At 36.3% G+C, this 26304-nt stretch overlaps 1 protein-coding gene across 4 annotated transcripts in view; it reads right to left on the bottom strand.

The window, feature by feature from the left end:
* The window catches only part of EPS8 (EGFR pathway substrate 8, signaling adaptor), a 211714-nt gene that overhangs the window by 157109 nt on the left and 28301 nt on the right, over positions 1-26304 (bottom strand). For 3 of the 4 annotated variants that reach the window (XM_064284543.1, XM_023554656.2, XM_064284542.1), the window contains exon 2: positions 1455-1525. The gene's annotated coding sequence lies outside the window, so the exon portion shown is untranslated. Of the gene's footprint in view, positions 1-1454; positions 1526-21696; positions 21821-26304 lie in introns of those variants that run through there. The other variant, XM_023554650.2, reaches the window with a different exon arrangement.

Here is a 26304-nt window from a genome sequence, read left to right as displayed (position 1 = left end):
ATAGGATATGATTTGCACTTTTATAAATAGAAAACAAAAGTAGTTGCCAGAGGACTCAGCCAAGCAATAAACTAGCAGTCACATGAGAATTAAGGTTATTTGAGCTAGCTCCACAGATTACAGGACAGGTTGCTAACCATTGTTAAAGGTTCTGAACACAGCCGCCTCTGACACTAAGCAAGGAAGTAAATGTGTAAATTGCAAAAGGAAAAGTTTAACTTTTTCTTCTAGTCTAAGACAGAGACAGCCAGCAGTACAACATTAGACAAAAGATGGCCAAACCATCTCTCCAAAGAGTAATGACAACCACATTAGAATCAAATAATACCTAAAAAATAGAGTACAAGTATAGGACAATAACAATTTTACTACCATCTGACCAGTATTTTTCTCCCAAGACATAGGTAAATATTCCCTAAACACAGTTACTGGAATTACATTCACTAAGTAGTATTCTGGCACCTTTAAAAGCCTAGGTCTTCCTTTTGGGAGACCAAAAATAAGAAGATACGTGAAGAAACCTTAGCTTAAATAGAAATAACAAGACATGTTTTGGTGAGTAGAAGAAGAATAGCAACAAAAGAAATAAAGTTTAAACTGCAACCAGACAAACAAAAAAAGATACAGTGAGAAGAAACATTCATTCAATTTGACTAAGCATCATACCACATATACCAAGTTATCCAGATAAATGGCTAAAATGCTGGAGAATGGAAAATTCAGAAACTGAATTTTTTTTTCCCACAGCAAGGAATGTAAAATATTGAAAATAATATAAACAAGTTCTCAATGGAAAATATATTTTTAATGATCTACAGATTAGTAATTTCTTCAAATATTTCCTAATAAGTAATTTTAATTCTAAAAATTCCAATGCTTTCAAGGCCAGGGTTTTGCTTTGTTTTGGTATTCTTCCTCTGCCACTTCTTCCTCTTTCTTTTCCTCTTCTTTTCTACCAGCCATTTTACTCACAAACAATTATAACATGGCCCTGTTTTACTACTGTTCCAGTGGTATTAGGCTACAATAACATTTAAAATTTCATGATGAAAGAGATTCTCTGTCAATTCCCGTTTAGTTCACTTGATAATTCACAATATAGACACCTCTACCTCACATTTTCACTAATAAAATATCTTTGTATCTGCTATCTCAATTTACTCTTAGAACATATAGCCCAGAAAATAAGCAGAGCCAACAGCATATCATTCCCATTTTAAAAACAGGCAAACTGACACAAAGAAGTCAAGTAACCAGGGCTAAACCTCTAGGGGCATCTGCAATAGAGTCCACGCTTTGAAAGAGAGCTCTAGACTCTTAGTCTGGGGCTCTCACCACTACTGTACACTGACAGCAGTTCACAAATAATTATAGTATTCTTCTGAGTGCATGCAAATGACAAAGTTTCCTAAGAAGTAGCCCGTTTCTTCAAATATACTAAATTTTCTACTCACCCCAAAGATGAAAATAAGCTCCAATCCTTATGTTTCCACTTCAGTCCAATGAGGAGTATCTTAAAGGTACCCTGCACATTAAGATAAAGGAATAAAAGTAAAATGTCATTCATCTTCAAGCAAAGTATGCAAACAACAGTTGCTTTTGCTTAGTATATGTATTTTCTTATTTTCTGCTTATACTTTTTTTCTCTCTTTTTATCTGGGTTCAAAATTATATGAGGGGAAAGATAAAGAGGAAAGAGATCACGAAGGGTCAAATATTCTCATAGGCACATTAACATGCTATCTGATTTAATCTTTGCAGTACCCTGGGAGGGTTACTAAGATTCTAAGATTTAAACTAGGATCTGAATTCACGTCTAACCCCTAAAATCTTATTTTACTTCGCATCTCTTTAATATTTTCTAGAATTTTATACACTATAAGTAAAATAGGTACATTCATTTATTTCCTGTATGTAGTTGGATGAGTATATTCAGCTTATAAATATAGTAACCAGGATATTTAAAATGTAGAAACTTTTAAAGTGTGTACTATTAAATATGACCCGTTGTGTTTTTGTATGTGAGTAACTTACTTTGATATGTACCTATCTATTAGGTATTTAAAGAATCTATAGTGGGAATTTTCTTTTAAGCTAAGAGAAAAATGCCAGTAATATGACAAGAACAAAAAATCTGTGTTTTAAATTTAAAAAAAAAAAAAAAAAAAACCTATCATTAATACCATATAGGGGCCCTAGTGGCACAGTGATTAAGGTTTGGCTGCTAACCAAAAGATTAGCAGTTCAAATTCCCCAGCTGCTCCTTGGAAACCCTACGGGGCAGTTCTATTCTGTCCTATAGGGTCGCTATGAGGCGGAATAGGTTCAACGGCAACGTTTTCGTTTTGTTTTTTTTTTTTAATACCATATCATTTTTTAAAAAAAAACTTTAATAATTAATAGTGTTGACTTCTTTGTCACGTAAGTCTAGCAGCGATGAAAATGGACTCTGGAGTATGGGATATCTAAATTTGAATTCCAACTCTCAGAGTTAACAGTATAGAAATATTGAAGACTAGCATTCATTCTTTGTTCAAACTCTAATATAATAAATTCTCACTTGCCTAGAGGCTACACATACATATGAAAACCTCAGAAATGACACAGAGTAAATTAAAAAGTTATACAGCCAGCTAAATTAATGGCATACAGTCTGTGTGCCAAATTCTACATTTTATTCATAAAAGATGCCCTCAAGCTTGGTTTAGATCTTCTTTAACCTGATTTTAGACAAAGTTTCAAGAGTTAATAATCAAATCAATCCAAAGCAGGTTAAAAGCATTCGTTAGAAGTACTAACTTTGAATTTGGAAACAGGGGTTGCTGAAGGTAAATATAATGACAGCAGAAAGAAATTAGTAGGTTATAATAACAAAATAAAAATGACCTAAGAAGCAAATAAAAATTTTATGAAGCATTCTGAGAATATATGATCTAAAACCATACAGCCATGCATATATCAATAGCTTCCATGGATATACTATATTACAACCCCAAGAAATAGCACCCATAATGAACTTATATTCTGTTTATGAAGGCTAGCAAGTATCTGATACTTGTGACAAAAATTACCATTGGAAATAGTTAATAAATAAACACAATCCTGATATTTAAAGACATGTACTTTAATTCATGTAGCCAGCTAGGAAATTCATTTGTATAAAAAAAATATCCCTAGGCAATCCTGATAAATGAGATGTTACCATAGTGAAAGGAATAAGTATTAGGGTCTTAGGCCTCATAATGGAGCCTGGTGGCACGTAGTGGTTAAGACCTCAGGCTGCTAACCAAAAGGCCAGTGGTTCAAATCCACCAGCTGCTCCTTGGAAACCCTATGCGGCAGTTCTACTCTGTCCTATAGGATCACTATGAGTCGGAATCAACAGCACACAATAACATGGCCTCATAACACCCAGTCCCTGGGTGGCACAAACGGATTACACTTGACTACTAACATAAAGGTTGGTGGTTCAAACCCACTCAGCTGCACCATGAAAGGTCTAAAGATTACAGTAAAAAAAAAAAAAAAAACAGGTATCAGTTCTACTCTGTGACACATGGGGTTGCCATGAGTTGGAATCAACTCAATAGCAACGGGTTTGGTTTGAGTTTTTGGTAGGCCTCATAACTAGTAAAAAAAAAAAAGTAGTAGGTATTTATTCAATACCAAGCACTATATTAAACACAATAGTATAAAGTAAGTTCCTTCCCTCAAAAAAAAAAATCTCACAGTCTAATAGAAAACACTATTGTATATAAATTTTAACACTACTTGGTACTGTAATAGAGTGCAGGAGACATATGATGTTTGTTTGTGTCTCTTTTCGTGATGTTAATAGCTATTGACGCTCAATGCCTAGTTCTTCAATCCATTGGGAGTTACAAAATGTGACTTTAAGTAAGTTGGAACATACACAATGGATGACGAGAAAAAAAGACAAAAGCATGAATAAAAGTAAACGTCAGAAGTTTCTCCCTTCCTTCTCTCTGCCCTAATAGCAAAGAAAAATGACAATGGAAAGACTTAACATTCATCGAGAGCTTATTATGCACCCGGCTCTGCTCTAAGTTCCTACTGCGTATGAATTCGTCCAATCCTCACGACAACCCTATGAGGGAGGTTCCTTTATTATCCTGATTTAATAGCTGAGAAAACTGAGGCAAGCAGACATTAAGCAACTTGCTCAAAGTTACACACGTAAGTGAGGAACCAAAATTTGAACACAGGAGATCTAGCTTCAGGACCCACTGCAGGTACCATATTTTTACGCAAATAACATGCATCTTCTGCGTCTGTTTGACAGCACTGCCTCACCCCATGTGGCACCATCACAAGTGCCACCATGCCAATCCTCTTCTTCATGCTACTGTAAGAAAAAAAAAATAGTATACTGTGCTTATGAAAATACCTAGCAGTTGGCAGGCACAGCCAGCAAACAAATGCAGATGGTGCGCATTATTTGCATAAAAATATGGTAGCCCTGACTTACAACCAGGCTCCATTCTGATGACTCCGTTGTAAGTTAGTTCTTACATAAGTAGAATACCTTTTTTAGTTTTCATTATTGTCTTTTACTATCAATATCTTTATAAGTCTCATCTCTGAACATCTAAGAATGATAACATCAGCAGCTTACACCCTGTGACATATATGTAATACATATTACTATGATGAGATATACAAAAAAATCAGATGCTCATAAGTGTAGTTCATTGTAATCAAATACGTTGTAAATCGGGGACTCTCTGTATGTATTTAAGGATTAACTAAATAAAAAACCATTATTATTAAAACTCTTCCATATTTCCTCAAAGTCAATTATTTTCCATTTTTACTAGTTTTATTGATTGATTGATATGCCTGCTTAGAATTTGGTTGGATAAAGAACTCTTCTATATTCTCCAGGTGCTTTTGGTAAGTAAGTAAAAAATTTCCCAACGCCTCTGACCATTAAAAACGCAGAAACCAAAAAAAAAAAAAAAATCAAGGATTTATCTGAACTTTTTTTATACAAACTGTACAATTAGTCTGTACAGTAGCAGATGTATAATAGTACACATTAGGGAAAGTAGGTGAGGAGAAGAGTAAATCAAAAAAACCAAACCTGTTGCCATCTAGTCGATTCCAACTCAAAGCAACCCTATAGGACAGAGCAGAACTGCCCTATAGGATTTCCAAGGAGTGACTGGTAGATTCGAACTACTGAACTTTCGGCAAGCAGCCGCAACTCTTAACCACTGTACCACCAGGGCTCTCAGGGTAAGAGTAGATAAGGGGAAGTTTTTCTTCATAGATGTATTCCAGGAATAAATGAAGATAAAATGAGAGAATTAAAATACTACACTTTAAAATCCCTAATGAATTAAAGTATCTAGGCACTAAGCATCAACCAGCTGCTAGCACCACACACAACCACATATTTTATGTCTCCTGATGGAAGATACACCACCCCTGAAATATGCAGTGGGTAGGAGGAGGGAGGAAGGGAAGGGAAGGAAGAGAAGAAGAAGGAAGGAGGGAAAAAGAAAGCAGGGAAGAGGAGGAAGAAGAAAATAGGAGGACAGAAAAAATAAGAGGCATCTGAAGTTTATCAAGCCTCTATGTGCAACTTTACAGAAAATGCACATGACAGAGGAATATATTAAATTATATTACAAAGATATAACCAGCAATATCTAGCTGTGGAAAATTCTACAGGGTAAAAAACTGATTTTCTTGAACCAATAAATTGAAAGAAGGAAAAAAAGAAAAGATGGAGGAGAAAAATTTATATATTAAAAGAGATGTTAAAAAGTGTATTAACCAACCAGAAAGGATATTATTTGGATCCTGATTCAAACAAAATGTAAAAAGAAGTCTTTAATAAAACCATTGGCAAACTGAACATTAAGTGGATATTTGATAATACTAAGGAATTACTGTTAACTGTTAGTTTCAAGTGTGACAATAAAATAACGGTTATGTTTAAAAAGGGTTTTTATTTTTTAGAATAACATAATGAAATATTTAAAGATGAAATGACATATCTGGGATCTGCTTTGCTTCAAAAAGGAAGGAAGAAAATGGTGATAAGAATGAAACAAGATTGGCCAAGAGCCAATAACTGTTAAAGTTAGATGATGGCCACATGAGAGTTCATTATATTATTCTGCGATTTTGTATATTTGAAATTTTCCAAAATACAATTAAAAAAAAAAACTTAAATATGCTACATCCAAAAAAAAAAGGCCTGACACCTCAACTATTATAAAAGAAGTACTTTTGAGAACTTTTAAAATTTGTTTAACTGCACGTTCCTATAAAGAAAAAAAGGTTTTGATTAAATAATAACCAATGTCTCAACTAGTAAGTATTTGTCTCAATTGCTTACCTAAAGTGCTATGTTTTGCTTGTAATGCCTGATTTTTTTTTTTTATTAAGTACGGCTAGTACATTGAAAACAGCAATTTCTTTGAAAATAGAAAAGTAACGACTGTTTAAAAATACTAGCCAGTTACCAGACTTTAGATTTATGTCTTCCAAAGTTTTTTGTTGTTGTTGTTCACTTCAACTGGCACTAGGGAGACACAATAATTCTTCAAGTCGTATAATGCATTTATAATTTACTGTATTAAAACCCCTGATAAGTGAGGAACAGTTATATTTCATATAATAAAGTGGAAAAAAAATAAAGGTTTTGAAATCTACTTCTAGCTGTACCACTTATTGGTTTTATACAGTCTTAAGCCAGTTCCAAGTCCTTCATCTGCAAAATGGGGAAAATAATTTCTTCCATACAGTGCTGTGGTATATGGATTTGAATCATTATATACAGAACATATTAAATATACATTTAATCTTTTATATAAACCATAGAAATATATCTATATGTTGCCTAGCATGGTTCCCATTAGATAATAAGTGTTCAATACATAGTAGCTAATATTCTAAGTGCAAATGTACAATCATTATTCTGTCAACTAATATTATTTTATGCTAACACTAGACTCACTTCTCCCCAGATGCCAACATTTCCCATTGGTGTAAATGATCATTTGGAAAACACATGCATTCTAAAGGGTTAAGAAATCCTTCATACTCTGCAGCTCTGAGGAGTCTTTAAGATTTTACCTGAGTTATATAAATCCTATTTACCTAAGTTATGAAGATTTCATATAGTATTTTTAAGAAAAATTTAAAGATTGGCTGCTTTCAGATAAATACCCAAAGTTACATTTTAACTGTGTATTTGAAGGATCAACCTACACTAAAAAAAAAAATCGAAACAATTAATCAGACTTTCTATAATACTTCATTAAGAAAACTGTGACTCTTGAAAACACAAAGAATTAACAAAGTGTCTTCTTTCCAGCTCACCTGCTGCCCTAGGCCCTTTTGCCTGTATCTTAAAGAACTCATCATGTAGTTATCCATCATTTGTTTACATGTATGTCTCATAGTTGGATATTCAGAGTTGGAGTTCATAGCTGAAGTCCAAGAAAACAGAAAGCAGACGTATTTATCTTTCTGGTATTACAAGCACCTGCATAGTGCCTGGCAGTAGCAGGTGCTTAACAAATGTTCGTTGAACATACATGTGAATATACACATTCACACCAAGGTCTTTTAGATCAAATCATTAACCACTCCATAGTAAACACTTCATAATGGAGCTAAGTCTACCAAACCTGGGCCTAGGACCTGAAGAGACTTGCATTTTGGTCTTACCCTTACCTCTTAGTCCTTACAGGGCTTATCAATTGTGTCACTTTAATTCAGCACAGGCTATATCCCTGGATTACTCTCCCAAACCTAGAGTAACCTATGTGCCAGGTACTACACTAAACACATCATATACCTTAGTTCATGTGATCTTTACAACAACCTGGGATAAGTAATAGTATTACTCCCGTTTTACAAGTGAAGATACTGAGGCTTAAAGAGGTTATGAAAGATGTCCAAAGTCCCAAGATCATAGAACATAGGCAGGATTTGAGCCAGGTCTATCTGACTACAGAGGCCACATTTTCAGTCAAAGTCCTCTGAACAGAAGCTCACACCACCACTCACTGCCGTGGCACTGACTCTGACTCACAGAGACCCCACAGGGTTTCCATGACTGTAAATCTCTACGGAAGCAGACTGCCACGTTTTTCTCCCACGGAGCCGCTGGTGGTTTCGAACCACCGACCTTTCAATTAGCAGTCAATCACAGTGCCACCAGGGCTCCTGAACCTGTACCTCTACCTGTTGCCGTTGAGTCAATTCTGACTCATAGCGACCTTATAGGTCAGAGTTGAACTCCCCGATAAGGTCTCCAAGGAGCACCTAGTGGATGTGAGCTGCCAGCCTTTCGGTTAGCAGTCTCAGCTCTTAACCACTAAGCTATCAGGGCTCCTGAACAGAGGGCTACTAATAAATAAAAGCTCTTCAAAGGAGGCTCAAAAGGTCCCTTGAGTTCACCTTAGAAGTTGTTTAATGAGTTATAAAAAGTAACATTAGTTTCCTTTTGGGAATCCTATCTTTTCCTCAACATTTTCTGACACACAAAGACCGGAGAATACTAACCAAAGAAGCTATTCTGAGATGACAGCAGTTGAGAATGAAAATCGGTCTAGAAATTTTGTGAGCAAAAGACTATAAAAAAAAAAGTCAAACTGGTAGATTGAGAATTTTACTGAATAGATTGAGAATTTTTACTGAATAAAGGACTAGTTCCCTATTAATGACTAAAATTTTATATAGGGCTTGGAAGCTAACAGAGAACTTACAAATACTCTCAATTACTAAATGGAAAGGTACTGAGGCACAAAGTTGCCACCAGAACCTAGATGCCATGTAGATTTGACTAAAACTTTCATTAGATCCATTTAACATGGTAACTTTAATTTTGCTCTGGGCCCTGCAAATTATGTAGCCAGCCCTGTCCTTTACTATGTTATGGCAACAAAAATACCACCAACAGAGAAGTGTTCAGTTAACACATAAATCATCTAAGTGTAAAAGCCACTGGGAAACTATTAGTTACTCTCAATTTAGATTAACTATCTTCCTTACACCACCACAATGAGATCAGTAACATTAAATCTCAGTCACTAAGGAAAAAGTAGTTTTCACCTATAGTGGAGTCAGGCAAGCAGAGAGATAAACCCATAAAATCCATTGCCATCAAGTCGATTCCAACTCACAGCAATCTTAGCACTTGTTAAAAAATAAATAAAGAGCTGGCCTTTTCCTGCTCTCTCCTATGAGATGCCCTGTGACACTGTCTTTCCTGCCCCCTTCCTTATTCAATTAGTAATTTAAAAGATTTATTAAATGCAGAGACTTGTCTAGGTCCAGGGCTTAGGAGGATGACCCATAAACAGGATAGTGAGTGAAAGGGACTAATATTAACAACAGCAGCTAATATTCAAGAATTTGCTACACATCAGTTTCTTTTTAAATGCTTTATATAGTTAATAATTTTCACAACAAGCCCACAAAGTATGTAAGTTACTGTCCCACCTTAAAGATGAGAAAACTCAAACGTAGAGAACCGAATAACTTGTAAACTCAAAACAGCTACCAAATTGGTAAAGTCTAGATTCAAACCTAGGCAGATCATTACAACATTGTGTGATAAATGCTCGAATGCAGGTTATGGGAGCGCACAGGACCAAGAGTTTAAGTAAACCATTTAGTAGTGGATAATGTCATATATATTAAATAAAGTCTTTTGTAGACTAGCCTGAGAACTGAAAGAGCTGCCATTTGATACACTGTTTCTAGAGGAAAATTCTGCCTGTTACAAAGAACTGATTTATAACAAACACTTAAAATATCACCTAACTGCCTAGTACAGGCTAAGCTAATCATTCAGTGGACTTCAATTTCCTCATCTGAAAAATAAAAGTTGAACTAGATCAGATTAGCAAATATATGTCACTTCTGTAGCCATTCCCTATGCCCATTAAGTCATAAAATACAATAATTATCATTGCACTCTTTACTGCTGAACCTCGAGGTGTGGGGATCTTTCTCACCAGTACCCTGAGTAGTCACTACCAATTTATAAAGTTGTCACGGAAATGGAAGCCAAGTAGCTGTCCCTGAATTACACAAACTCTACAGCCCCATCCAACTCCAGAATCGTATTACTACGTATCCAAAAATAAAATCCCTTCACCCACAGAAAACTAAATAATTCTTGCTTTGTCAGGTGAGTTTAGTAATCCTTGCCAGCACAATACAGAGCTTGCATTAAAACCAAATTGAATCTGTTGCTGTCAAGTCGATTTTCACTCATAGCGACCCTACAGGACACAGCAGAATTACCACATACGGTGGGTTTCCAAGGCTGTAAATCTTTACAGATGCAGACTGCCACATCTCCTCCCACGGAGCGGCTGGTGGGTTTGAACTACTGGCCTTTCGATTAGCAGCTGAGTGCTTTAATCACTGTGCCATCAGGGCTTTTCAGAACTTTCATTACCTATTTTCATACTAGAAATACACAAAGAGGGGGTACACAAAGATGCCTCTATCTTCAAAATGTTCACGGACCAAACAGATAATAGCTCAGGCTGGCAACCTCAGAAATGTCAACAAATGATGAGGGACTAGCACAGACACATTGCCCAAATGAAACTAGTTAACATTATTAAAGTGAATTACAACCAGGATAGCAAATGTCATCATGTCATAAAATCACACAAAGCCACTCTAGCACCAGCTGAAGGGCAATACCATTTTCTGTAACACACAGATTAACGTTTTACACGGGATTGCACATCCAATTAATATTTTTATTGGATAAAAAGAAGCATCAATAGGGCCAAAGAAGGTCTTTTTGAGGTCAGCCTGCCCACACCAGTATCTTAACCAGTTTTTCATTCAGTGAATACCAAAAAACCCAAGCTCACTGCCGCTGAGTCGATTCTGACTCACAGCAGTGACCCTATAGGACAGAGCAGAACTGCCCCATAGAGTTTCCAAGGAGCACCTGGTGAATCTGAGCTGCCAATCTTTTGGTTAGCAGCTATAGCACTTAACCACTGCGTCACCAGGGTTTCTGACACATCTAATAGATAAAACTAATTTTTTCTTAAAGCAGCACTCTTCAGGAGACTTTCTGGAATTAAACTGCCCTCAGTTTTACTATATGAAGGAATTAGTCCTATGTTGTATATTATCCTATTACTCAATTCTCATTATCTGCAAAGTATAATTTAACACCTATTAATCCACAGTCCTGTTTGCCTAACAAAACATTTCTCCTTGATATCCTAATTTATTAAAAACTGAACCTAATGTTCCCCACAAAACAAATTTACTCTTCAAATTTACTTATTTTAGGAATACTTCCTTTCTCCTCATCACCCAGCTTGAAACTTTTAGTCATTAATGACTTCTCCATCTCTTTCACTCTGTATCACCTCCTGCCTGCATTATCAAATAACCTCCTCTTCAAATCCTCCTTTCCTAAGGCTGTCAGAATTTACTCCTAAAAAGCACTGTTTTACTTTGCTGTCCCGTCCTAGAACCAGCAGTCACAACTAATCACATGAGATCACACTGCATAACTGAAGCAATATAAGCTTAATAATCAAGAATCCCAGTTTCAAGGTCCAATTCTTCCACTTGAGCAACTCAATTTTATTTCCTTACCTGGAAAAAAAAAAAAGAATCCTGGGCTAGAAGAACTCCGGAATCCCTTACTTTGAGAAACAACAAGACTCTTATCCTGGAATTCACTGTCCACCGTAATGTAGCTAACCACATTCACCTACAACTACACAGTCTTCTCCTCCCAGCTACTATCTGCATGCTCCTGGATTATGTTCGTCATTTTAGTGCTATACTCACTAATTCCTTCTTCTAAAATGAATTCACTCTCCCCACCTTAACTAAAAATGTTCTCAAATAGGAGGATTAAAGGAAATTATTTTTGTTTTTGCCCTTTTCTGACATTTTCAATTTCTCTACAATCAATATGTATTATCTATATAGTAAATGTTCAGAAAAAAATAAACTACCAAAACCAGAACTATATGGTAAAGTCATCTAAACTCCATAAAGTCTAATCTAGTAACCTTTCCTAGAGGTTTTATTTGCTGCACACATTTGGTTCTGTTAATCTTAAAACGTAACATCTGTGAATCCTGAGCAAGCTAGAATAGGCAGTTCCAAGCCCCGGTCCCTTGCACAGCAACATCAAAAAACAAGAAAAATGTCAGAACTTTGGAAAATAAAGGTTAATAGCAATGAAGCAAATGCCAAAAAAAAAAAAAAAGGGGCAACTTAAAAACAGTAGGAAAGCTTTGTGTCTTTTTTACCCACCTGTGCCCTTCTGTTCTTACTGAAAGAAGAAATAAATGGTTCTCCAACTTTTTTTTTTTTTTTTAGTTAAAGACTTCAATATACCACTTTCAATAACGGACAGAACATTTGGACAGAATATCAATAAGAAAATAGAGATCAGAACAACACATAAACCAATTAGACCTAAAAGACATACATAGAACACTCCATCCAAAAACAGCATAATACATATTTTTCTCAAGTGCACATGGATCATATTTCAGAATAGAACATATCCAGGCTGTAAATAAAGTCTCCAAATTTAAAAAGATTAAAATCATCCAAAGTATCTTCTCCAACCATGATAAAATGAAGCTAGAAATCTGTTAATAGAAGGAAAATGGGAAAATTCACAAATACGTGAAAAGTAAACAACACACTCTTAACTAACGAATCAAAGAACAAATCACAAGGGAAATTAGAAAATACTTAAAAAATGAATGAAAACAAAAACACAGCACACAAAAACTTTTGGGATTCATGTACAGCAGTGTTCGGAGGAAATTTTATACCTGCAAATGCCTATATTAAAAAAGATCTTAATAACATAACTTTACAACTTGAGGAACTAAAAAAAGAAGAGCAAGCTAAACCCACAGCTAGCAAAAGGAAGGAAATAAGAAAGATAAGGATACAAATAAATGAAATCAAAAATAGAAAAAATAGTCAACACAGCCAAAAATTGGTTCTTTGAAAAAAATCAATAAAATTAACTTTCAGCTAGACAGGAAAAAGAAAAAAGAAGATGCAAATAATTAAAGTCAAAAGTGAAAGTGGGGATGTTACCCTTACAGAAATAAAAAGGATTTTAAGAAAATACTATGAACAACTGTATGCCAAAAAATTAGACATGGATTGAACTGTGTCCCCAAAAAATATGTGTATCAATTTGTCTAGGCCATGATTTCCAGTATTGTAAGACTGTCTACCATTTTGTCATCTGATGTGGTTTCTCTGTGTGTTGTAAATCCTGTCACTATGATGTTAATGAGGTGGATTAGCAGCAGTTATATTGATGAGATTTACAAGATTAGATAGTGTCTTAAGCCAATCTCTTTTGAGACATAAAAGAGGAAGCAAGCAGAGAGACATGAGGACCTCACAGGACCAAGAAAGCAGTGCCAGGAGCACAACCACATCCTTTGGACCCGGGGTCCCTGCGCTGAGAAGCTCACCAACCAAAGGAAGATTGATGACAAAGATCTTCTTCCAGAGCCGACAGAGAAAGAAAGCCTTCCCCTGGAGCTGACGCCCTGAATTTGGACTTTTAGCCTACTAGACTGTGAGAAAATAAGAATTTCTCTTTGTTAAACCCATCCAGCACTAGATAGCTAAGACGAACATGCAAATTCAGTTGTGTTTCTATACATCAGCAATAAACAATCTGAAAAGAAAACTAAAAAAACAATTACATTTACAACAGCATTCAAAAGATTACAACACCTAGGAAGAAATTTAACAAGGAGGTGAAAGACATTGTCTTAGTCATCCAGTGTTGCTATAACAGAAATACCACAAGGTCCTTATCAATCTTCTCCTGGTCAAGGAGCTTCTCAGGCGCAGGGACCCCAGGTCCAAACGATGCACTGTGCTCCCAGGGCTGCTTTCTTGGTGCTATGAGATCCCCAACTCTCTGCTTGCTTCCCTTTCCTTTTATACTTTGAGAGACAAAAGGTGGTAGAGCCCACACCTCAGAGTAACTGCCTTTACACTGGATCAGGGAGGTGACCTGAGTAAGGGTGGTGTTGCAATCCCAACCTAATCCTCTTAACATAAAATTACAATCACAAAATGGAGGACAAGCACGCAATACTGAGGATCATGGCCTAACCAAATTGACACGTATTTTGGGGAGACACAATTCAATTCATGACAGACGCGTACATCAAAAACTATAAAACATTACTGAAGAAAATTAAAGAAGACTTAAATTAATGGAAAAAACACCCCGTGTTTATGAATTGGAAGGCCTAATATTGTTAAGATGTCAATACTACCCAAAGCAATCTATAAATTCAACTCAATTCCTATTAAAATTCCAACAGTGTTTTTCGCAGAATTGGAAAAGCCTATCTTCAGATTCATACAGAATTGCAAGGGATCCCTGTCAAAGAAGCTTTGAGGGTGACAAAGTCCACAGTCACCAAGAAAGATACAACTTACACACAGGCACTAGATGGAACAACATTTCACTCACACATGGAAGAAACAGGGCAAGGTGTGTTTTAATAATGCTCTTTGTTCCCCCATGGCCAATGGGGCTCACTCCACCATGGACTCAAGACTGGCATTCTGCACACACCCCTCTTTTGTGCTGTAGTTAAAGGACCTTGTTTCCTCTTCACTGTGAACAGATACAGAAATGGGACTGGCCAGGTGCCATGTAACATACACATTTAGCTAAGCAGTTTTTGGGAATGTTGACATGTGTTCAAGGCAAGAGAGGAGGGATATGCTGATAGGCTACCAGCTGCTATGGGATGTGTTTTGGGTAAAGACACAGTGGGAAAGGAAGTCAGCCCACACTATCTACCATTCAAGAAGCCAGGCCAGTATATCTGGTCCTAAGCACAAGGTGCATTTGTGGGTCACAGGGAAAGGCGGCAGGCTGAATTCAGACTGTCTCTTTGCAAAGTCCCAAATAGCCAAAATAAATCTTAAAAAAGAACATATGTGGAAGATCCATACTTCTTGATTTCAAACCTTACTATAAAGCTACAGTAATCCAAACAGTCTAGTACTGGCATAAGTACAGACATATAGACCAATGAAATACAGAGTCCATAAATAAATCCACACACCTATGGAAAACGGATTTTTGACAAGGGTACCAAGTACATTCAATGGGGGAAAAAATAGTGTCTTTAACAAGCGGTGCTGGGACAATGGGATTTCCACATGCAAAAGAATGCAGCTGGATCTTAACCTCACACCATATATGAAAACTAACTTAAAATCAATCAATGACCTAAATATAAGAGTTAAAACCATAAAACTCTTAGAAGAAAGCACTGGAGTGAACCTTCATCATCTTAGATTGGGTAATGGATTCTTACTTAAAACACCAAAAACAAGCAACAAAATATAAAAAAAATGGATTTTATCAAAATTAAAAACTTTTGTCCATCAAAGAAAATTATCAAGAAAGTAAAAAGACAACCTACAGAATGGAAGAAAATATTTGGAAAATGTATTTGATAAGAATTTAATATTCAGAATAGATAAAGAATTCCTACAACTCAATAATAAAAAGACAAACAACCCAACTTCAAAATGGGTATTTTTAATTCAAAAATTGAATTTAGAATTCAATTTAAAAATGAATATACATTTCTCCAAAGAAGATATGACCAATAAGCCCATCAAAAGATGCTCAGTATCATTAGTCACTGTTGTTGTGTTGTTGTTGTTGTGTGCTGTTGAGTTGAATCCAACTCACAATGACCCCACAGGACAGTCGAACTCCCCCATAGGATTTCATGCTTTACAGAAGCAGGCTGCCACATCTTTCCCTCGTGGAGTGGCTGGTGGATTCAAACCACTGACCTTCCCGTTAACAGCTGAGCACTTAATAACTGTGCCAACAGGGCTTCTTCATTAGTCATTAGGGAAACTCCAATCAAAACCACATGAGATGCCACTTCACCCCCTACTAAGATGGCTATTATCTAAAAAACAAAAAATAATGAGTGTTGGTAAGGATGTGAAGAAATTGGAACACTTCTACACTGCTGGTGGGACTATAAAATGGTGTTGTCATTTTATAATGGTAAGGACTCAACAGGTAATGAACTGATTTTATCTTTGCTTTCTTAAATGCATGGTCTAATTTAACAACGTTCAAATAAAGTGGGTAAAAAAGTACTTAAGCTTAGTACATTAACTAATTCACTCACTGTTTCCTAGAAACTCAACCTATTCTTTAAACATCAAAACATTATTTCAAGTGGAGCAGCTTAGTTCCAAGAGGACCAATTCAGCGATTTTTTAAGTTAAATTATTTTTGTGAACCAATCTCAAAACCTCTAATTATCATCTAAAACATTGCACTGGTAAGAAAGTGGAAAGTGATGAAATAATAACTCAGGGAAGTCCGAAACAAATTTTCCATTCCCCACTGGTTATCTGGCTTGCAAAAAGGTGGAATTAATGGTCCAAAGATATCATCCAGTTTTCCTGAATTTACAGTGACCTGACTTTGACATGGAAACTCTGGTAGCATAGTGGTTAAGAGCTACAGCTGCTAACCAAAAGGTAAGCTGTTCGAATCCACCAGGCGCTCCTTGGAAACCGTATGGGGCAGTTCCACTCTGTCTTATAGGGTCGCTATGAGTCAGAATCAACTCAATGGCAACGGATTTGGTTTTGGTTTCACTTCGACGTAACAGAGGCCAAACACTAATATTTAAGAAAACAATTAGTGCCTCATACATACTAAAAAGAGCAAAAAATTTGCTGTCAAAAGGCCTGTGCCAAATTCACACTCTTAATAACTCATAGCCATAGTCAAGTCTCATAACCTCTCATCCTCAAATCCCTCAGCAGCAAAATGGGGAGGATCATAGTACCAGCCTTGTGTACAATACAGAACCACTGAGGCTCAAATGACAGAATAATGAAAAAGTTTGGAAAACTGCAAAATGTTTCACAACAACAGATTAAGGTACTAAGTAAATATAAGCAAAATGTTCGCCAATTGTAAGTATTTGTCTGTTCTCAAATTCACCACTTAGGAGAATTAGAAAGGGAAGAACCATCCTCAGTAACATCCATTTTCTAAGTCTGGGTTTTTATACATTTTGATTTTAAAAGTATGATAACAAAATTCTACACAATTTCAGGTAGTTAAGTGTCTGAACCTTTTCTTAAAGATCTCCAGGGGTATTTCACTCAGGAAGTGAATAATTCAAATAAGGATAAACAAGTAAGCTCTCATTTCTTTCATCTGATACAAAGAAAATATACCCAGGCGATTTAAAATTAAATAACTCTGGGTATAAAATTCTATTCTGCAACAAGTTTTATGGCAGGTAAAGATACAATATCCAAAGCGTAACAGATTTCATTCAAACTCCCCTTTTCTTGCAGAGGTAAAAACATTTATTTCCTCGCCAAAAAAAAAAAAAAAGAGCTTATCGGGTCTCCCAGTTTTCGTAAGACAATCTTACCCTCGACACCTGCTTATCCAGAATATAAAACTTAAGGTCCTCTCTTCCATCCATACCACAAAAAATCTGCACTTAAGCACTTGTCCGTTGTTGAACTCCTGACAAAGCAATATTGAAACAACTAAAACCAGAAAGAGAAAAGTTAAGGCACATTTAACTAAATTCTCAAGATCCATCCATACTTTTTTTGGAAACACTGAATGTAATGTGCCTGAACTATCATACTTTCATTGTCCACAGAAAGTATTCATTACTTAATTATTTAAAGTTATGCCTTAGGCTCTCATTGAGGGCCAATGTAAAAAAATGAGTACTTAAAAGAGTATTTTTATTCTGGTTTTCAACACTGTCCAATACGTTATTTCAATATATCTCTTAACTCAATGTCTGTGGCACCTAATTTACACTTTACATTTTAATTTATTGAAATTTCTATTTGTTTGTCTGTCACATTCCCTGGACTGTAACATCCTGTAATCTCAACTATGTTGCCTTCAACATTATCTCTTAAATGCTGAGCGTGGTGCCTGGCACATTGTGGAACTCAATAATCATTTGCTGAATAAGTAAATCACCTACTATAATATTATTTTTCCAGGACATACGCTCGGTTCTAAATAAAAGATCATCTCCTTAAAGAAGAAACAACACTTTCTATTCATTTGTTTTTGCCACTCTTCCTACTACTTTTCCTTGCTCATAGCAAAGACTTAATAAATATTTGAAGATGATGCTGATTGATTATGATGGTGGTACTGATAGGAAGACAAATTATTCTCATAAAAACATACAGCATGTTGTTCATCATTAAAATCAAATGCCAAAATATTAACTGACTACCTTTGTAGGATGAGATTATGGATGGTTATTTTCTTCATTATCTAAGGTTTCCAACAATGGTTAAGGGATTTTAGCTGCGCTCCCACACACCACTAAGCCTAAAAGGAATCAGTTCCTTATGAAAACAAAATGTAGATTAACTACAGCAATTCATCTAAGAAATATGAGTCTCCTATGTAGGGTATTTACATTTCAGAAGCCTCAAGTCTCCTGCCCTTTGCCCCCCACTTCCAAGATTTCAGATTATAACTTTCCTCCATTTCCTCCTGCTGAGGACAACTGCCTGGAGAATTGGACTTTATCTTCCTGAACCAGCTGGCACTTGGATGGAGATAAGGAGAGAACAGGGAGCCAAGAGTGACAGTGATCTCCCACCCCGTAGAGACACACCTGCCACTATGGTGCATAATGGGGTTTGCCATGGCCCTGCCCTAATTCCAACTCCAGTTTTAATTCATAGCCCTTAAGAGCAATTGTCCTTGATTAGCAAACCTGGTTTTACACTATACTATGGCAACCACACATACACATACAATATTTCTCCTGTTTATACATGAAAATATTCTTATCACAACCGGGGGTAATTTGACCCCATTAGCAGTCCAAGCACTCAATGAAGATAAAACCTAAAGAACAAATTCCTTTAAGTGTATCTACAAAGATAAGTTTCTTTAGCTTTTACCCTTGATAGGTTTCACTTCCCCTGAGTAGTAGTGTTTCAAAAGCATACATCCTATGGCCCAGATAGAGATACAGGTAGAGAAGAGGTGAATCTGACACCTAGAAACACTTACTCTGGCACCCAGATTCAAGGAGCCTCAAGCGGTGAATAGTTACTAACACTACAGGGTGCCAAAGCAGACCACCAAGAACAGAAATAGCAAATGCCTTTCATCATTTTGTTGAGTACTTGAGCTATTATTCATGTGATATTTAATACAAATATACTTCTGGTATTGATGTGTATAAACATGTAGACTACCCATGAGAGCAATTTTTTAAGGCATGATTTAGAAACACATGCACCTATTTAGACACTGAAAAAAAAAAAACCAAACCCATTGTTTGCCATCAAGTTGATTCTGACAACTAAAATTAAGTCAAAAGGGTGCCTCTTATGTAAAGCCCTCGCTCCTTTTCTTAGTATCAAAAGGGCTTTCTAAACCCTTCAGCTCAAATGGGAGTACACTCAGATAACCAATCTCTACATTAGACGATAACACTAAACAATAAAGCAAAGGAGCTCTGCTTCTTTCCTGACCCTAAGGACCAGGTCCTTAGCTTGACATTCAAGATTCTGCACCATCAATTTCAGCATTCCAGCCTCAACTTCATTAATCCCAATACTTATTCATTCATTCAGCAAAAAAAAAAAAAATGGTGCTACAGCAATAAACAAGGTTACAATGATCCCAGACTTTAAAGTTCACATTAAAGTGCCCCCCAGTGAAACCAGTAAATTCCGTGTGTCCCCCAAACAGTCATTCAACAAATACTTACTGGATAGGGTAACATTTCTTGCCTTTACAAATTTCACAACCTTGTCAATGAAGAAATGTACCTGTCTCTGTACTTTTATGCTTTGTTCATGTCATTTTCCATCTCTCCTCCATAGCTGCTCAATACTTTCTCTCCTCAGCATCAGTTTTACCAAATTCCACTTATATTATACTTCAGGTAACATGTTAGATGTTAACCAGATTATTGGTGAAACTCAGACTCAAGCAGGACTTAAATTTGGAGGGTGGGCATAGGGGTGCAACAAAGTTTGGCAAATTAAAGAGAGTTAAAGAATTCTGGGAAGGTTTTTAAGACTAAGACAAGAAGTCAATACAGGAAAACAGTAACTAGGTATGGACAGGGTTCAATTTAGGATTTCATCATACAAATGAGACAGAAACCCAGTTGTCAGACTGGGGCATAAAATCAAAACAAAACCAGGAGCAATGGTGTTTGACATCAAGTAAAAAGTTAACGAATCATGGCTCTTAAAATTCCTGGTAGGAGGGCAGTGAGTTTATGTTAATGAAGGAGGAACAACTCAGAATAGGAAGGTGAGAATGGATGTACAACTCAAAGAATGCGATCAATGTCACTAAACAGGACATGTAGAAACTGTTGAATTGGTGTATGTTTTGCTGTGTATATTCTCAACAACAAAATAAATCTTTAAATGAAAATAGCTGATATTGTGTAATATACCTAAATATTGAGGATATAATATAAACATTTGAATACATAAAATAGTTTATATTTATTGAACACTACTTTGTGCCATGTACTGTTCTAAATACTTTATATACACTATTTCCTTTAGGAAAATAAATTCCCCCTAGGACACAGTTGGTCCCTCTGGACTGGGCTGAGCCTGTAAGCAGGGGTCAAGTATTCCCCGCAATGGAATTAAACTCAAGGACCCAGGGAAACCCTAGTGGCATAGTGGTTAAGAACTACGGCTGCTAACCAAAAGGTCCGCAGTTGAAATCCACCAGGTGCTCCTTGGAAGCTCTATGGGGCAGTTCTACTCTGTCCTACAGGGTCACTATGATTCAGAATTGACTCAATGGCAACACGTTTGGTTTTTTTTGGTCAGGGACCCAGAACCAGGGACATTATTGTATTGAGACCGCAGATTCTGTGTGAAAAGCTAGAAAGTTTCTAACTGCATATTCATTTGGCATAATTTCCCTTTTATTACCTAGTAAGTTGGTCATGAGGTAGAGGAGATGGATCTGAGAAGTTACATAGCGAAAAGGTTAATACTGGTGATTTTGATAGTAATAAAAAGTGATAGTAGAAAATTTCATTGTAATAAGAGTAATAAACATAGTCACAATGCCTCTTTATATTTATTGAGGACTTAACACCTTAAAAAAATACTTTTAGAGCCACTGTCTCATCTCATTGTCATAAAATCCTATAAGGAAGGCAAGGCAAATACTACTTTTCTAGCAATATCAATATTAGTAGCATCATTCCAGTTATAATACAGTGGAAGGGGCTTTTGTGAGTTAATCATTTATTTATAGCATTACATCTTAGAATATTGTGATTTGAGTTGTAACTGGATCCTTAAAAAAAGTAGGATATGTCCTAAAAGAGCAAATCCAGTGGTGAACAAGAGACCCTCCATCTGGGCTATAGCAGGAAGAAGTGTTTTCCCCCCAGTCTGCCAAAATAGTTTAGCTTTGATTAGAAATATTTATGTCTCAGGAACACCACCAATAAGATTCTTGGTCTTTTTCAGTTACTTTCAAAAAGATTACAAAAAAAAAAAAACAATTAAATAGAACACAATTTTAAGAACACCGCTAGGGATGCATCAGAGTTACAGAAAACAAAGCTACTGTGAAAATATGGCACCCACGCAGAGGGAGCTGCTGCGGAATGACCAGGTCTGTGTTTCTTCTTCAGAATTCCTTCTTGACTTCTTTACGTTCCTCCAGCTACACTGGAGACTGAAAAACAAATCATAAGCTATAAGTGCTATTACCATTAGTCAGATAAGGCATACCTAATACCACAGTATAATCTAAATACAAAAGCGTAAGTATCATCAGATTCAACGGGTATATTTCTACTTTCGGTAAACTCTGAATGTTTACTTCTATCTTACGGATGTCAGAACATGGGAAAAGGATAAAAAGGACTAAACTACTTAATTCATGCAAATCTCGACAAAAATATTTATAGTGATCAAAATATATAGTACATGAACTACATCAGTTGAATCTAATTCAAATCATCCCACTTGCTCTCCCATATTCACTGAAAATGAGCTCTTTTAATACTTAAAGAGTCTGGTGTTAAATGGACTCCATTCTTAAATTTTTGCAAGCTATTTGAAGCTTTTATACTACAAGTAAAACCAAACAACTATACTTATGAATTTAAACAAAATTATGTAAATTATTAAGTAACAGTGGGGGTAATTACTGTTTTCAAAGGGTCATTCCTACAAGGGAAGGGACAGCTGGGCATTTTATCCTGGACCTCAGGAGGCTGAGGAAAGGCCAGAGTCAACAGTTCACCCACCAGGTTGCCAAATGGCTTGGGACCAAGCAGAGCATAGGGCCTGGCAAAGGAATCACTGTGTTGTGCCTCCAGTTAGGCATTAGTTCTATTCCAATGGACCCTGTTCGGGCACAGGGTTTTGCACCATTCTTCTATTATATGAATTCTCTCCCTGTGCCAGGAGGATGAGGGGAAGATTCTGTCACAGTAGATGTTGGCCTTACCTCAATTAAGACACTTCTTCTATTTGGATGAAGAGTTTAAATGACTCCTGTTCTATAAACTTCCAAAGAATCCAGAACGCAACCAAAACTGTATGCAGATGAAGGAAAGGATAGAATTGGCAAAGGTCATGAGTCTGGCAGGAAAGGGAAAATTAGGAATGGAAACCCTGAATCTCTCTTCACACCACAACATTATAAATCTGAAATACAAGGAGAAAAACACTCAGGAAGGATGAGTCACATAATAACATATTCCTGTTTTATTTAGTCGCTGATCTTAGGATACAGCAGTTGGCATGGCTTGATGGTAAATGACGAGTAAGTGATTAGGTATTCACCTTTAAATCCAGAGCAAAGAGAGCAACAGTTGTGTATGCTACCAGAGCAGAGCTCAAAATTTTTTTCTATAACTGGAAATTAAAACTCTTTTCCCTCAGCACCCAACTCCAAGCATTCCAACCAAACTGTCTATAAGATTTAGCTAAAATGTAGATGAAATACAGTTTTAAAAAAAAAAAATCTCTACAAGCAACAATATTAACTTTTTTCTCAACTGTGAGAAGGACGCCGGCTGACTGAGCAATGCGTAATGTGATACTGTGCTAGGATAACACCGGGGCAGTCGCTAAGCTCCCTGGGCATTTATGCCACTCTTGTCACTTCCACTCCACCTCTCCAACGGATGAAGGGAGGGAGTGCTGCTCATCTGAAGCCTACCATCCTTCACTATTCTCTCTACCAAAATGCCACAATGGCCTGATGTGCACATACCCAGAAAACTGTAAAGGTCAGGGCTGCTTGATGTCAGGAAAGAAGCTATACAAGGATTACATCCATCGGAGGCATGTGCAGATGATATCACTTATATATAGTCACATTTTTCATAACCTCTGCAAAGTCTTTCGGCCAATTCCTCCTTCCGTTTCAAGTTTTTGGGAAATCAGCCCTTCTCCCTCAACACTTAAATTATTCATCTTGAAACCACCTGAAACAGTGGTGTCTCATTCTATGGGTCCCCTGCTTAGCAAATCCTTAAATACAGCCCCATACCTCCGCCCCAAAATTTAACAATCTTACTGTCCCCTCTCCTCCTTTCTTGTCTGCCAGCATTCAAGCCTTTCCTAAGGGTCCCTTCCTCCCCTTCCCTTAATTCTTTACTCTGCAGTTTCACTCCATTTCTTAAGTAGTTCTATATTCTTCCGCATTTGTCAGAGTTAAACATATAGGCCTTCCTGTTACCACATACCTCTTTGAATTTTATACTTTCCAGATCTCACTTATATTTTAATTGCTATTTCCCCAACTAGATAGCATTACTCAGATTTTCAAACGATTCTGAGACAGTTGCTACCACATTTCCCCTCTGTATAAAGATAGTACACTGTTTTCTTTAGCAAAAGTTGTATTTCAATTTCTTTTTTCAAACTGTTGATTGATCCATTGACTCTCTCGTGGAATTTTTCCTGTAATTAAAGGTACATGTAAGAAAATGCTGCTAAATATTTAGTCAGAGGGCAAGATACAGGTGAAACCGTACAGTCCACTGTGATAGTTAATTGTATGTGGCAATTTAGCTATAGACTATGGTTGCCAGTGATTTCGGCAAATGCCAGTCTAACTGCTATTCCATAATGCAATGTAATCTAATACAATGTAATCACCTTCCATAATGTAATGTAATCAAGTAATCCATTTAAAAGAGAATTTCCTTAAGGTGTGTTTCTGCCTCCAGATTATAATGGATATGTTGGCAGAATTCTTCCTCTTCCTTTTGCTTGACCTACGGATTTTAGGACATAAACTCACAGAAGTCTCCAGCCTGCCACATGACATTTGGATTTTGGACTTCCCAGCCACCCACAATCACATGAGCCAGCAGGAATCTCCAGCCTGTTGCATGACCTAGGAGTTGCCAGCCCCCACAATCAGATAAGCAAAGTCCTTGAAGTAAATATTTCTCTCTTTTTCTTCTCTTCCTCTCTCTCTCTCTCATACATATATCACTAGTTCTGTATACTTCTGGTGGTGTAATGGTTAAGTGCTACAGCTGCTAACCAAGAGGTCGGCAGTTCGAATCTGCCAGGCGCTCCTTGGAAACTCTATGGGTTTTGTCCTATAGGGTCGCTATGAGTCGGAATCACTTTGATGGCAGGGGGTTTGGTTTTGGTTTGGTATACCTCTAGAGATCCCTAAGACAGCAACGAAGGAATTAAATATCATGAACTTGATGACATGATCAAAGTAGTCTAACCAAAATGATTTCACCAGAAAGAGACAATGAAATACTCTAAATAGATCTATAATCATACATTAAGAAGATTAAAGCAATAAATAGCACAAAACAATCTATTCAAGGGCTCACAAGGAGAGTTTTTACACTAAGGAATCCCCGTCATAGATTTATAATGAGATTTTGCTGAAAAGGTTTTTCAAATTTTACTTTGTTTCCATAATATATTCAAAGATGAAGTCATTGTTTAAGGAAGGTTTTAATGCCATTTCAGTATAACAGCATTCATAACTATTTGATTACACAATGTATAATTTGGCACATTTAGTATATCTTTTCATATTAGTTCATCTGTTAGAAACCCAGGTATGATTTCAGGATTTAAAAGTGTGGGTCTTACTCCTTTGTATTTCTCTCAAATTGTAAGTCCTACCAAGAACTCTAAATAGAATTCAGGTCTGAAAAATCTAGGTAAATTTCCCACTATCAAAGCAAAAACAACAAAAACCAACAGTGCTTCCTTATTCTTATATCCCAGAAATAAACAACAGGAAAACTATGGATTCTTATCGGTAGAACAAAGTTTAACTTTTATGTATTCTATTCATAATCAAAATAACAGGGACTGTAAAGATGGAAATAATTCAATCAAGAGTTATTTGGGGCACTATGTTAGATGGCAGCACACTTCATTAATCCACTGTACACCCTCCCCCTTTTTTTAATTATACAAGTGTCCTGATAGTCTTTGATTCATAAACGTTCATTTAAATCAGTACTACTTATTTGCATAAGAAGAAATCTGGGACATGACAGATTTATATTTTAAAATACATATATTTATATATTCAGAAAAAGACACATTCAAAGTCCTAAAAGACAAGACTTGTAGAACTTCTAACATAAAAGTGCCTACAAAAAGATCTTTTAACTCTGTATGACAAAAGCATAATTCTAAAAGCATCACTGATCAGCCTTAGATAGACTAGAGTCTACAATCACCATAATGACGTTATTTTAGTGTTCTGGAAAATAAAACCTTTCAGTCAAAGCATCTTGGAATACAAATTCAGTATCACCCCATCAACCCCTCTGAATTCCAGTTATGTCAGCCTCCATCTTGAAGCTGCAAGACAGCGGTAATGACATCTCATGGATTTCTATGTCCCCAGCTTCAAGACAGTATTTGTAGTGAATACCTAATAATACTAAATGAAGAACGTGAGTAAAATGACTTCTAAGATTGCATCAGTTTCAAAATCCACTCAAAACAAGAGTGTAGAGTAAAACATCAGCAAGAAACTTAGTAGAAACTTATCCTATGCAAAATTAAATTTTTCTCAGATTACTTACTAATTATAAAGGGGAAAAGTACTTGTGATGGAGAGATCTAGTGAACACCATCTTAACCAAATAATCAAATAGCATCACCAATAATAGTTCACACTGACATTACATGTCAACTAACATGACACAATAGGAAGTGCACACCATCATTTATGTAGTA

This window comes from Loxodonta africana, chromosome 4 (genome assembly GCF_030014295.1).
Source record: "Loxodonta africana isolate mLoxAfr1 chromosome 4, mLoxAfr1.hap2, whole genome shotgun sequence".
NCBI classification, from domain to species: Eukaryota; Metazoa; Chordata; class Mammalia; order Proboscidea; family Elephantidae; genus Loxodonta; species Loxodonta africana.
Note: the sequence above shows the minus strand (reverse complement) of the source record. Positions and strands in the feature narration are given on the sequence as shown.